Genomic DNA, 13,360 nt, shown 5'->3' on the forward strand with positions numbered 1-13,360 from the left:
ATTACAAAAACATCAAGATTTAAAAAAAAGAAAAGAAACAGATTAAGTAAAAAAGAAAAAGAAAGACAATGAAGGTGAAGAAGCAAATCAGCCACATATTATTTTCTTCACCTTTGTCCTAAAAATACTAAAAAAGAGTCACTAAAGAGGTCAGAACAATCATCTAAGTTATCGTAAATACGGCATATACGAACGATTGCACTATTGAAAGAAGTGTTGCTTTGACAAATTGGTGGATAAAAAAGATTTGTGCATCTGGTGAATCCGGCATTAAGGTTAAAGCTAATCTCACTTAACACAGATGTGTCAAGAATACCATTAGCAATCTTATATATTATAATTTCTTGTATTTTTATTCCGTTGTAACCTTTTTTCCAGTTTTCTTGCGGATTTATTTATTTTCGCAAAATTCAAGTTTTAATGTAAATACAAAATTCAAGTTTTAATGTACAAAATAAAATTTTTGTAAACGTATACCGTTTACAAAAATTTTGCATATGTATAAAAAAATTAGATTAAAAATAATTTCGAAAAAGATTTTGTATGTAAGTATCTTTGGTTGGGAACTTCGTAAACAAAACAAAGTTTCTATGATGACAATTCAATTGGTTGAGTATTATATTTTTTTCGATTCAAATAAATTTAATAAAAAAACAAATGAATATTAACTATTAGATTCGCCACGTTTAAGCTGTTTATATTACAAATACTGAACGAAGCCGGGTAAAACAACTAGTAATATATAAAATAGTAATAATAACATTAACCCAATTTTGCCCAGTGTTCCAATATTGGAACATTTTGTATTTTTACCCCCACTCTATTATGCATGACGCAATAAAAGTTTAAATTGTATCAGTCTACAGCTAGCAAGTATGGGGATCGTTTCGTGTAGTATTTTTTTAGGTTGGAACCTGTGGGAGTGAGCAGTGTTTTTTTATTTGCATCAAATACGTTCAACAGAAAATGTCATCTGACAAGTAAGTTTACACACCTTTATAATACATTTATTACATATTGACCATATTTATTATAATCTTTTATTGTTCTAGATTCGTTATGTGTAGTACTTTTTTTAATTTTTCCATATGTAACTTTTTTATTCACAATATTATCCATGTTCCTAATTTGGAACACTGGGATTATAGCAACATTTTTTTTCCCCCAGATTTTTAACAACATCAGAGATGGAAGAAATTGTTGAAGAATTGTTGGGTACGGCTATATGGGAACAATAATGACTAATAGAACAGAAAAATGCCCTATATCAAATACTAAATTGATAAAAAAAACTGGAAAGAGGGACATATGAATTTTGTATTGACACCAAAACTGACAAAAACTATTACAGCTTGGAATGACAACCGAGTAGTTCACACCGTTAGCTCCTGCGATCCAGTAGAACCAATAGGACAGGCTCAGAGATGGATATCCTCCGAGAAAAAAAAACTACCAATCAACCGACCAAATGTCATATTAAAATACAACAACTATACATATGGTCGGAGTACATCGAATGGATGAAAATATAGATAACTATCGAGTATCCATCAAATCTAAAAAATGGTGCTCATAATGCTTGGCAACTTTATAGAAAAAATCCAGAAAATAAAAAGTTAGATTACTTGCAATTTAGAAGAAATATAGTACAACTGTACTTAAAAATTAACGTAATTAATCCCGTAAAGGGGGGGAGGAAGGCCAAAATCTTCAAAATAATTATCTAGCAGGGTGCCTGTCAATATTCGATATGATCGCCTAGATCATTGGACGATTCCAGCTGATAAACAAAATGGATGTGCACTTTGTAAAAAACATGCCACAAAATTTTGTGAAAAATGTGGTGTAAATTTGCGTGAAGGATGTTTTAAAACCTTCCATTTTCGTTAATTCATGTATATATATATTATATTTACATAACTTGACTTATCTATGTACACTATTTTATAAGGTTGCTTGTGTTGAAATAAATTTTATTTCTTAATTTAGTTTTGTAACGCTACCTCATTGTATTCCCAGTGTTCCAAATTTGGAACATCTCGAAAAACTCGTATAAAACCAATACGAATGCAAGAAAAAAAAGAAAAAAAAAAATGTTATGTATCATATAACACTATGATTTGTTGAAATTATTATAAATTTTGGGAAAAAAAAAATTCGAGCAAAAATGGGTTAATAATGGCAATAATAAAAATAATGATGAGCAACAAAAAAAAAGTAAAAATCACTGGAGGGGAACTAATCAATTTTTACTAACTATGACCCACTGAATTCGAATATGATCATATATAGTATTTTTGTGCCAAAAGTAACGATTGGAATCGATAGTCAAATTTTTTTTTTCTATTGATTTTAATTTTTTTGGTTTTGAAATGCTTATATTATACTTATAGTGGTTCGGTGATTACATCCCAAATGTGAATCGCTACCAGGATAACCGTCGCTGTGTTGCATGGGCGTTGCGTTGGAATTGTTGCGGGAAAATGGTATAGAATGAAGAAAAGACATTAGAATTGATTGAACTATACCGAGAATACGATAATCTGTGGTCACCAAAAATGACGATTGTAAAAATAAAATCAAGAAAAAAAGATTCTATAATTGAGATATTACAGCAATTGGACGAAATAGCGGAAAAAGTAGAAAGGAAGATTCCTGTCATGTACAGACGAACACGTACCAAAATATTGAAGATGACAAAGTCAGGAATGGATGCTATATAAATAACCACGTCTTCTTCATCGCTCATCATGACGATAATTAACGAACCGAGGGAACTTTTGCAGTGAACAATTACAGTAGCTTGGTGAGTACACCCTGTTGCTGTAACTCTGTTGCAAAGTGCTCGGGTGCGGTTGCAAAGTATTCCGGTGCTGTTGCAAAGTGCTCAGGTACGGTTGCAAAGTTGCGGCAACAGTTACAGCAACAATTCGGGTTGCAGTTGCAAAGCAGTGAGGACGTCGCGAACTGCAACTGCGAGACATAACATTAAACTGCAGCTCAGAGAGTTCGCTCAGGTAGCGGAATTTGAACAAACTCAAAGGGTTCGACACGAGTTCGCCGGAGTTGGTAAGGACGTTGTTTGTGTTGCATGGGTGTAATTGCATATACTATATAGCTACGTCCACACCAACGATATTTAACATTTTTCGAATTTTCCATATCCAGTTCCCATATTGCAACCTGTGGTTGCTATTTAGGAACTGGTTATGGAAAAAATCCTAAATATCGGGTGTAGATATCGGTAGTGTGGACGTAGCCTATAGGTTTGCGGTGATTGAACTTGTGCGTGGACTGCTGTAGTAACTAGGTAAGTACACGTCAGTTTTGGTGAGGACGGTTTTTTGACTTGCATATAGATTTGCGGGGTCTACCCTACGGGATCGAATTAGAAATGCACGAAAAGCCAAAGATCGAAAATCGAAAGATCTTAAGTCGAAAGATAAAAAAAAAGTTTTCCTCCCGTAATGTGCGCGCGCAGAATACGGGAGGAAAAGCCTGTTCCCGTTGTATCCTGCTTGCGAAAATTAAGTGAGTATGTACCGTTTACCATGCACCCTTTTTTTTGATCTTTCGACTTAAGATCTTTCGATTTTCGATCTTTGCCTTCCGATATTTGGTTTTTAGTGCATTTCTAATTCGATCCAGTGAGGTGCAACCAGATTTGCGGTACCTGACGAACCGAGCGAACTTTTGCAGCAGCTTTGTGAGTACACCCTGTTGCTGTAGCTCAATGTGCTCGGGTGCGGTTGCAAAGTTGCTTCAACTTGGTGAATACGGGGCTTAAGATGTCCGTATCGGTCTTCAGCGGCTCGGGACAGATCTTCGGCACTCATATCGGTCCACATGCGCATGTTTCGAAGCTAAGACAACTTAGACTGGCCGCGCACTAGGCAGCCAGGCTGCCGCAGCCAATCTAACATACAGTGGCTCATTGGAGCCCGCGCACTAGGCAGCCAAGAATTCCTGGCTGCGGTAGCCAATAGATCGCGTACGATTGCACGGCAGCCAGCTGGCTGCACGCAGCCAGAGCCTGCAAGGTATAATGTATGTGGCTAGTATGTGGCTGCCTTCAGTCTCCGCGCACTTGAAGTAGCAGCCAGAAGTTTTACGCCGCGGATAGCGAATAGAATCCCAGAGACTGTGTGACCTTTCAAGGATTATCTGTAACGGATATCTGTTAACGGATTAAATCGTAAGGCAATATGGGATATGTCTTCAGAAGAATATAGTGATCGAGATGTGAAAAAACGAAGATGGTAGGAAATCACAAATACAAAGTGTGAGGAAAGCTTGGTTTTATTAATCTTACATATATGTTTACCATCGATGGCACCAATGCAATTGGGAAAATTTGCATTTTTATTGAAACCATTTGCTATCTCAATCCATCTTTCTCCATTCAATTCTGGAAACGCTGTTTGTTTGAATGAATGAATCCAAAATCTTCTCTTTGCTTTGCGTTTCTTACGAAACAAGAGGTAAAGAATTATTTATTCTACGCTTGACGGAAAGGTGACTACTGGCCGTCGACTCTGGCTGCCGAAACTGGCTGCGGCAGCCTGGCTGCCTAGTGCGCGGCCAGCCTTAGACAACCAATATCACATCTACATAGCTTGAAAGAAAAGAAACAAAATTCGCAAATCAAGAGACGGCAACGTCGCCCCCGACGACGGTAGAATGTTGTGCGCAGTGGCGTGACTGTGGGTCTTCGACGCGTTGCGCCGGGCGCGTCCCATCCGCCGGTCGCTGCCTGCCCCCCCTCCCCTCCCCCCTTCCCGCGTCCGCCTCTCTCTTCACTCCCCTGCCCCTGCCCCTGCCCCTCCCCTTGCGGCTGCCACGTCCGAGTGAGCGAGACGCGGACGTGAGCGAGCGGCGTCCGGCGCGCGAGTGATCGCCGATCGCACTCATGCCCAGACATCGCTCGCTGCTTGTAGCCACAATTTGCAGGCAGATGCGAATGCGAATGCAAGTACGATGCTCAAGTGGCAGGTAGCACGGCGTGCAAATAAACACGCGTCGCGTCACATGGCGCCCGCCTGTCAAACTTGACAGCGCTGCTCCTCCCCCGCCCCGTTCTCGTTGTCGATGCACGCGGTTTGCACCCTTATCGCACCTCGCTAGTATCGCCGCTCGGCCTGCTAATTGGCGCTCTCACTACGGTGATTTTCGTGCGGACCGACGCCAACCAACACGCCGACCAATTTCAAAACAAAAACACGCGAACCGTCTAGTCTTCGGTTTGCACGCACTCTTTCTTATCTACGATGCGAATGAGCGCTTTTTATTATTTTTCAAAATTCTACAAAAACGTGTCTCGGTTATCCATTTTTTTTCATTTCCGTAGATGTTTCTAGAATCATTTTCCTCGATGAATATGATCGTGCCGTGGGAAAAATGCTACGGTAGTTTCTCCGTTACGTTCTTGATGGAAAAACATTTTTATATGTACGCAAGTCTAGAGAATATTTGCCAAACTTTTATATAAAAAATAAAACTGTTTTTAATATTTGTTACATAAAATTTGTAAAAAAATTAAACGTGGAGCATTTTTAATTAACAAATGCACATTGGACGGAATATCTAATCAACAGGGACAAATTTAGTATAAAATTTACATTGCTAAATTGGCCGGCAACAACCGCCTCGCCCTTTTTTTTTTTAAACAAGCTTTTTATTAGCTTCACTCTGTTAGTTCAGTAGCATTCCTGCCCGTCAAAAACCTGTGATCTGATTTTGAACCATTTCCACTCTTCAGGGGATTAACCAACATTGAAGTAATTTTAAATAAAAATTGAGTGGCAGAAATTAAAATTTTGCCTCCCCCTTTCTAAATTTAGGATATAGGATTATATATAACAGAGTGAGGCTAATTGAAAGCTTGTAAGAATGGACAGTTATAAGAGGAAAAATAGGCCTTGGGCGAAAAATTTTCGAAAATCCTTTTATACATATGTACTTATGAATAAATATGTACATATGTACATTTATTTTTACTCTTTACTTTCGTTTGATTTTTTTTTTTTTGAAAAAATATCATACATTTACAAAAAAGAACCGAATTTTAAACTAAAATACAAATAAACAGATCAACAACCATACATTTTGAAAATATTACTAGAATTCGACACGCTGTACTTTATTGTTCATTATTTTAATTTGAAAAAAAATTATTAACTTTTAAAAAATCTTAGTATTAATTTTAAATTTCACACATCATAAAGGTGCAGACACATACGAGAGATACGTGAAACATTTCTGAGATCGTTTTGGGGATGAAAAAAAGACGCTGGAACGCCTAATCTATGCCATTGGGATCCTTGGCACTACTCACCACCTGGAGTGTTTTCGGTGATATTTTATCTTTATATTGACATAGATTTGTCAGTGATCGATAATGGTTTCCCATATTTGAAGAATTTTAGGAGAAACTTGTCGAAATAATAAGATAGTACGAATTAATAATAAGACAAAAACAGCTGAAGTCTACCTAAGCGTGCCGTGCCATACTTTTGAGTTTGGTATTACCATAAATTTTCTTGCACTCGATCAAGTCAACAAACGGCTCACTAGTTCATTCGAAAATCTTAACCGGCTCGCACGAGTCGAACCGAGCCGGCTCCAACATCCCCTTGCCTATATCACATTACAAGCTAAACCATGGCAAGGAATAATAATAACGAAAAGTAGGCTGAGCTATTTCAGTTGGTTTTCCACGTCAATATATTTCAATTTGTATAATACATCTATTATCAGTTCGATCTTGAAAGAATACCTCACACATAGTTTATAGTCATTACTTTAAGTTCACAATTCCTGCCTATCCTTATTAAATTAATTTAAAAGTGCTAAATATAATTTAGGCCGCTTTAGTATGGATTGTGGATTATTTTCCTAACGGCGCTGTTAAATTCGTTTTCAATACGTATTACCATAAATTGGTGTGACAATATGGAGCGCAGGTGGCAAACACATTTTGGAAGAAACTAACCAGATCCTTATGTATCAGTGTTCAAAAACAGAAATCTCTCTGTTTTTTTATTTTATTTTGTCGCACAGTCTTACTTACGTGTGCGCGAGCAGGATACGAGGGGACTCGGTATAATATCACTTAGTCCCCTTGCTCGCGCACACGTAAGTTAGGCTGTGCGACAAAAACATGTATATATTCACGGCACAACACTGATATATGTATATAGAGAGAGATAGAATGCTAAAAAGGAAGCGTATCTTGAATTCTAGTTAAGTTTATGATATGATATGATAGTTTATAATATGATACTATAAATAAATTAATTAAATTCCTAATTAAATGATGATGAATTCTTCTCATATTTTGAATCAACTTGTAAATAAAAAAGTTTGATTCAAGTGTATTTCAATTGCTCACCTTTAGTTTGTTTAGTTTTGCGACTTTGATAAGAATATTGAAAAAGAAAATTATGCAAATATAAATTGCAGTATGTGTAAAAAGAATCGGCTATATTGAATGTTAGTAAGGCCATACATGAGTTTCTAAGAATTCTACTACACACTTTCACCGTCAACTTTGTTATAAGGTTGACGTATTGATAATATATTTTGGGTTTTATAAAACAATTAAGTTTTAAAAAAAATTTGATAAAAACATAAAACTGACCAATTTAGTGCAAATTTTAAACATTCAAGATAATTTCGTTCGTGGAAAAGCAGTGTTTTTTAGATTTGTATTTGATCAGTCGGCGTTTTAGTAACGCTTGTCACTTAACAAAAGCTCATATAAAAACCCAGAGATTTTTTTTAAATATACAATTATTATTATTTATTTATTTATTTAATAGTTTTGGACCATTGTGGCATTACAGGAAGAACCTATGTAATGCGCCACAATGGCCTACATTTGAAAAAGATATAAAAACAAGTAAACTGTAAATAAAGGAAAAAAGCAAAAGCAGAAAACATGGTAAAATAAAATAATAAAAAAAAAGTAACAAAAGGAAAATAATACATCATTCAGAGAGAAAAAAAAATAACAAAAGTGTAAAAATTAAAAATAAAATCCATAAATCCCATTCTTTGTTTACACTGAGCAAAATTAAAATAGTATATAAAAATGTACAAAGGAGAAAGAAAAAGTAAAATAAAATAAAACAAAATATGAATAAAAAATAAAATCACAGCGAGGCCCAAATGGAAGAGAGTAGATTAAGATTCCACTCATTCATCACATTCAAATTAAGAAAGTAATGATGAGCGCAGGTTACCAGATAAATATGTTAATATAATATCCGACAATCTACGCTCCCCAAGGTGGAAAATATCATATTCAGGGACAGCAGCAACGATTTCATTGAGAAGTCGAATAGCTCTTGGAATAGGAGCCATTCGAAAAAGAACTGTGCGAGCAGCAGGTACAACCATCAAATGATGATGTCTACCACGCACATAATTATTAGGGACATAAAGTCCCAACTGTTCCAGCAACAACGGGCATGACGTATTACAACGCAATAGCTGGAGAACGAAACGAATTAACGAGAAGTTTCTCCGAAGTTCAAGGGAATTATACCCAAGCATGCCCAAAAGGAAAGGAGTAGGATAGAGATATGGGTAGTACCCATACTCTTTCTTATAAAAAAAACGAAGAAATGCTTTTTGCACTTTTTCTATAATAAGAGAGTAGTTTGCTTCATGCGGATTCCACACAATTGCATTATACTCTAGCTTACTTCTAACAAGCGAGTTGAAAAGCTAGCGAGAAGACAAGGGGTTGGAGAATAATCTAGCATATCTCAAGACAAATCCAAGTCGACGAAAGGAAACGTCAGCGATTGTCTTGATGTGGTTGTGAAAGGTGAATTGAGGATCAAAAGTGATACCCAAGTCGACCATTGATTCCACGCGCTTCAACAATACGGATCCAATGGAATATCCGTGACAATAGAGCGTACAATTATATCTCTGTAATAAAATATGGCCGACTACTAGTAAAGAATAGAACAAAAAAAAATGGTATGTAAATGTGCCATGCGGTAGATAATATATGGTTTTTATTTCAATGTTTTTGTTGTGATTATTATCGTTTGTATACATATATGTATGTATGTACCTACCGATTGTTATCAATTTCGTTCGTAGTACTACTCGGTTACTTTGTGTGTACGCTCAAAATAGAAACAATCCGAGTGAAACGTATGTAAACAGGAGTATTTTTAGTCTCGATTCGACTATAAATACTCAAATTACAATACGTATCTGTTGTATCGTTCCTGTGTGTGTGTAGCTCTCTCCCTTTGCGTTTTGAGAAAATCAATAAATTTGTACTTCGACGCAGGTGAATCCGGCGAAACCGATCATTAAAATTCGGAATCCATTTCCAATTTATGCGGGATATACTCGTTTTTGTATCCGATATCCAATTGAATCGACACTATAAATACTAGTAATCGACACTAGTAATATTATATTCCAATTACTAATAATATAAAGTCGTTTCGAATTAGAACTTATAAGTTATAAGCAAGCGTTTTGTAGTCTATTTTATTTTCCATAGTAGATTTATTGTAGAGTAGAGTAGAGTAGATCTGCCAGTTTAACTCGCAGAGCAACTAAACGCGTGTATACCAGGCAATTTAGTGTCAGTTTTTTTATTTCATTTCTAAAAATAATTAAATTTAACTATGTACATATCAAGGATTATGCTACTAAATACAAGTGAAATAAATTTTCAATTATATTTAGTTTTTAATACTTTAGTGCTACTTAGTAACCTGGTTTGAAAGTAAAGCAAGTTTAAGAAATGATGATCACTGATGACTCATCAGTAGTCACCGGAGTCTGAGGGGGCCGTGTATTGTTCAAAGGTTGTAAATGCATTGTTAAAGGTTTGCCGAACAATGGATAGCACTGTGACTATCCTACCTCTACTCATCAGTGATCATCATTTCTTAAAGACAACATCAGTGATGAGTGATGACTGATGAGTGATGATATTTAACTAAATTATTGGATGGGTATTTACAGACCCGCGCCTAGGAGTTCGGCCGCCTGTATGCAAACTTAAATTGGCAGCTCTTTAATTTTATCAGCATTTGTATAAATCATATTAATAATAAAAATTTACTAAATGCGAGTAGTGCAAAAATCTTACGTTGTGATAAATTTTGTTGAAAATTTTATTCACAATAAAATTACCCAGAGAAAGACAGAAAACCAAAACGTTTAGTTCTGAATAGGACCAAACGACAAGAGAGACTGAACGTTTTCACGTTCATTCATGAAAATATAGTGTTTTTACCCCCAATCCCACATCTAGGACATTGTTCTTTCGATGACCAACCAATATTCAACATCCTTGAAGAAATACATCTGGCAGTCGCAAAGATAATAGAACATAAAATACTATGCGGACCGAAGCTTTATCAGCTCTCCCGTTATTTCCCCGAATTATATTATATTTTGGGTATGTTTCAAGTTGTAATTTGCAACAGCAATCTACAAGTATAAAACAAGACGATCTAAATGCTAAAAGTTTCGTATTTTTAAGAAATATCATTTTTTCGACTCTCGTTTCTTTCGGCCGCCTGTGTGCGTTGCACACATTTGTACATATGGTAGGCGCGGGCCTGGGTATTGATCAGGCTTCATTTCGAAACTAGGTCTAGCAATCTAGTGCAGGATGAGATAAGGTCATAAACTTCTGGATTTATGATTGGGGTTGATGTATTTAACTAGGTGGTCATTATAATGTTACGTGATCATATTACGTATAAACTGAAGTACTACGTATGAATAATGAGGTACTATATATGTATGTGTATACTATACTATATTTCAATTCAACATTTGTGGAGGAAAACCTTTTGCGTAAACAAACTATAATACTACACGTTCGAGAGCAATGTTGAACATTGGAGTACTAGAATATACGAATGTACATAGTAGATCTACCTTGACCTATACTTTCATTCTATTTGTGCCAGTTGTATGCAGCGCGCGTTTGTTCAATCGCGGGTCACGCATGCTCTTGTGATAAATTTTACTATATTAATATAATACTTATATAAATATTTAATATAAATAATACTGCAGGACTAAGCTTAGAAAAAAAAACGATCATAAAACAGTAAATTCGGCCGTATAAAAAGTGGATTGACGAGTCAGATTCCTCGCTGGTATAACACCCAGAGACGACTTGAGTTCTTTTATATATTATAATATTTTCGTATGGAAATTCGGTAGAAAACAACCATTTGGAGAAGTTGAAAGTGAATTTTGATATTGAGTTGTAGTTGTTTGAAACACGGTAAAATGATATTTATCGACAAAAACCAACTATGTTATTACCCAGGTGCTAGTTAGTTTTAATCGATCTAAATTCATTTAACGAAACAAGGTAAGTATGGTAAATAGGAATTCGCAGAATTTGGCGTATGTTGTGATAAGAGAGTTATCACGGATAAAAAAGGATAAGAGGAATAAACACGAATGAATACTAAAAGGGAGCCAACTCTCTCCATTGTTCGCATGAGACTTGCTACAACGGTAAATCTTTCGAGCGTAGCCGACACGCTCGTTCTTTTTGCTTTGAAATTATTTAGCATTGCTCGAGTGTTCTCGAAAATATTTAAAATATCCTATATGAATCCATTTCAATAAAAAAAACATGGTAAAGATTTTAAAGAACAAAAAATAGGTCTAAAAAGCATAAACTATTCATGTTCTACCATAAGAATCTAAACGATTCAAATTTTATAAACCTATCTAAGGATATAAAGATAGATATAATTATCTGAAGTTATAATTACATATACATATATATTAAGTTTAAAAATATTCGCTTTATATGAATATCTGAGCAATGTAATAGGAGGAAGTTTTGCATAATGGGTTATTTAATTTTTATGATATGGAGAAACCGTGAGATTTTTATGTGGTAATACGAGTTTGGAAGTGCTTTACAAATCTCTCATAGTCATAACATTGTAAATAGGTTTTTGAGGTCTTTATCCTATTATGCTGTACATTCACATTAGAATAATATAATACTATGATTACTAACCAAATAAAATAAAATTGTAAAATAGAAAATGATCAGTAGATCAGTAGCTATTAAAATAGATATAAGATGTATTGTGAACATAATTTCGTAATAATAAAAAGCATTTAAAAATCAAAATCAAATATATAATTAGTGGTGTCACCCTAATGGTTTCAATGGGTTTCCGGAAACCCGTTGTTAAAAATCAAAAGTTTCTGGAAACCCGTTGTTAAAAATCAAAAGTTTCTGGAAACCCATTATTTAATCTAAAAATTCCTATAATTTTTGTCACTAATTATACAAATCTTGAAACATTAATGAACTTTCATTTAATAGTGCCTTGGACGAAAAAAATGTATATATTTTCAAAATAATTTTATTGAAAAAAATTGGGGTGACACCACTGCATATAATTGTATTTAAATTGGAATCGTTAATAGAATCTATGATTGCTAATTGTAAAGTATGTGCCACACATTTTATTCCAATGAGATGAGGAAAAGAACAGTTCTCAATACAAGGTAGCATATTTGCTTCATAATCTTTTTCATAATTAATATTGTGGTTTTCTTCGTCTATTTTGATTTCTAACAACTTGTCAAATTTGATCATATTATCTCCGTTATCTGTTGTAACAGAGTAGATTTGTATGATATAGATATTATATTTTTGTAAAAGTTTCAAAACATATTTTTAATATACATTCCTGCATGTTTGTCCATTAAATTTATCATTCCCAAAGTACATCGTTCTGGTTAAAATAACGGTTTTTCGGTTTTCGGTTCGGGTCCCTGATATAAATTAACATTTAGAATATTCGTCATTGTTCTGTTTTGCAATTTCTGCAATCTTACCTTAGTTGTATCATTCACTAAATTTAAAAGAGACCCATAGTAATAAGAATATGTTTAATATAGTAAAATTTTAGCATGCATATTGAAGATTGAAACGTTGCCATTATTATTTTCCATTTTCCTGTTCAATCAATAACAAAATTTCATTATGCATATGTATGTGTGTATTTAATTTTAGGTCAACTTAAAAAATAATTATTATCTATTATGAATATAATTTTTGTTCATACACATATGTATATTTCAAGTGCATGTTTAAAATGAATGTTAATTTATTTGTCTTCTATTGGAATCTAGTTTTCAATAATTTAAAACTAACATATTCATATATACACTCATAGTAACTTTTCAGTTTGGCAGATTGGTATAAAATTTTCTCAAGTATTAAGAACCGGTGCCAAATTTTAATTTTTTTTTCTATAATTTTCAAGTATGTCATGAAATTTTTTAAAATCTGTGATTTAGCCAATTTAATGTGAATCTACAA

Source organism: Arctopsyche grandis, chromosome 11 (assembly GCF_051622035.1).
Source record: "Arctopsyche grandis isolate Sample6627 chromosome 11, ASM5162203v2, whole genome shotgun sequence".
Classification (NCBI taxonomy): domain Eukaryota; kingdom Metazoa; phylum Arthropoda; class Insecta; order Trichoptera; family Hydropsychidae; genus Arctopsyche; species Arctopsyche grandis.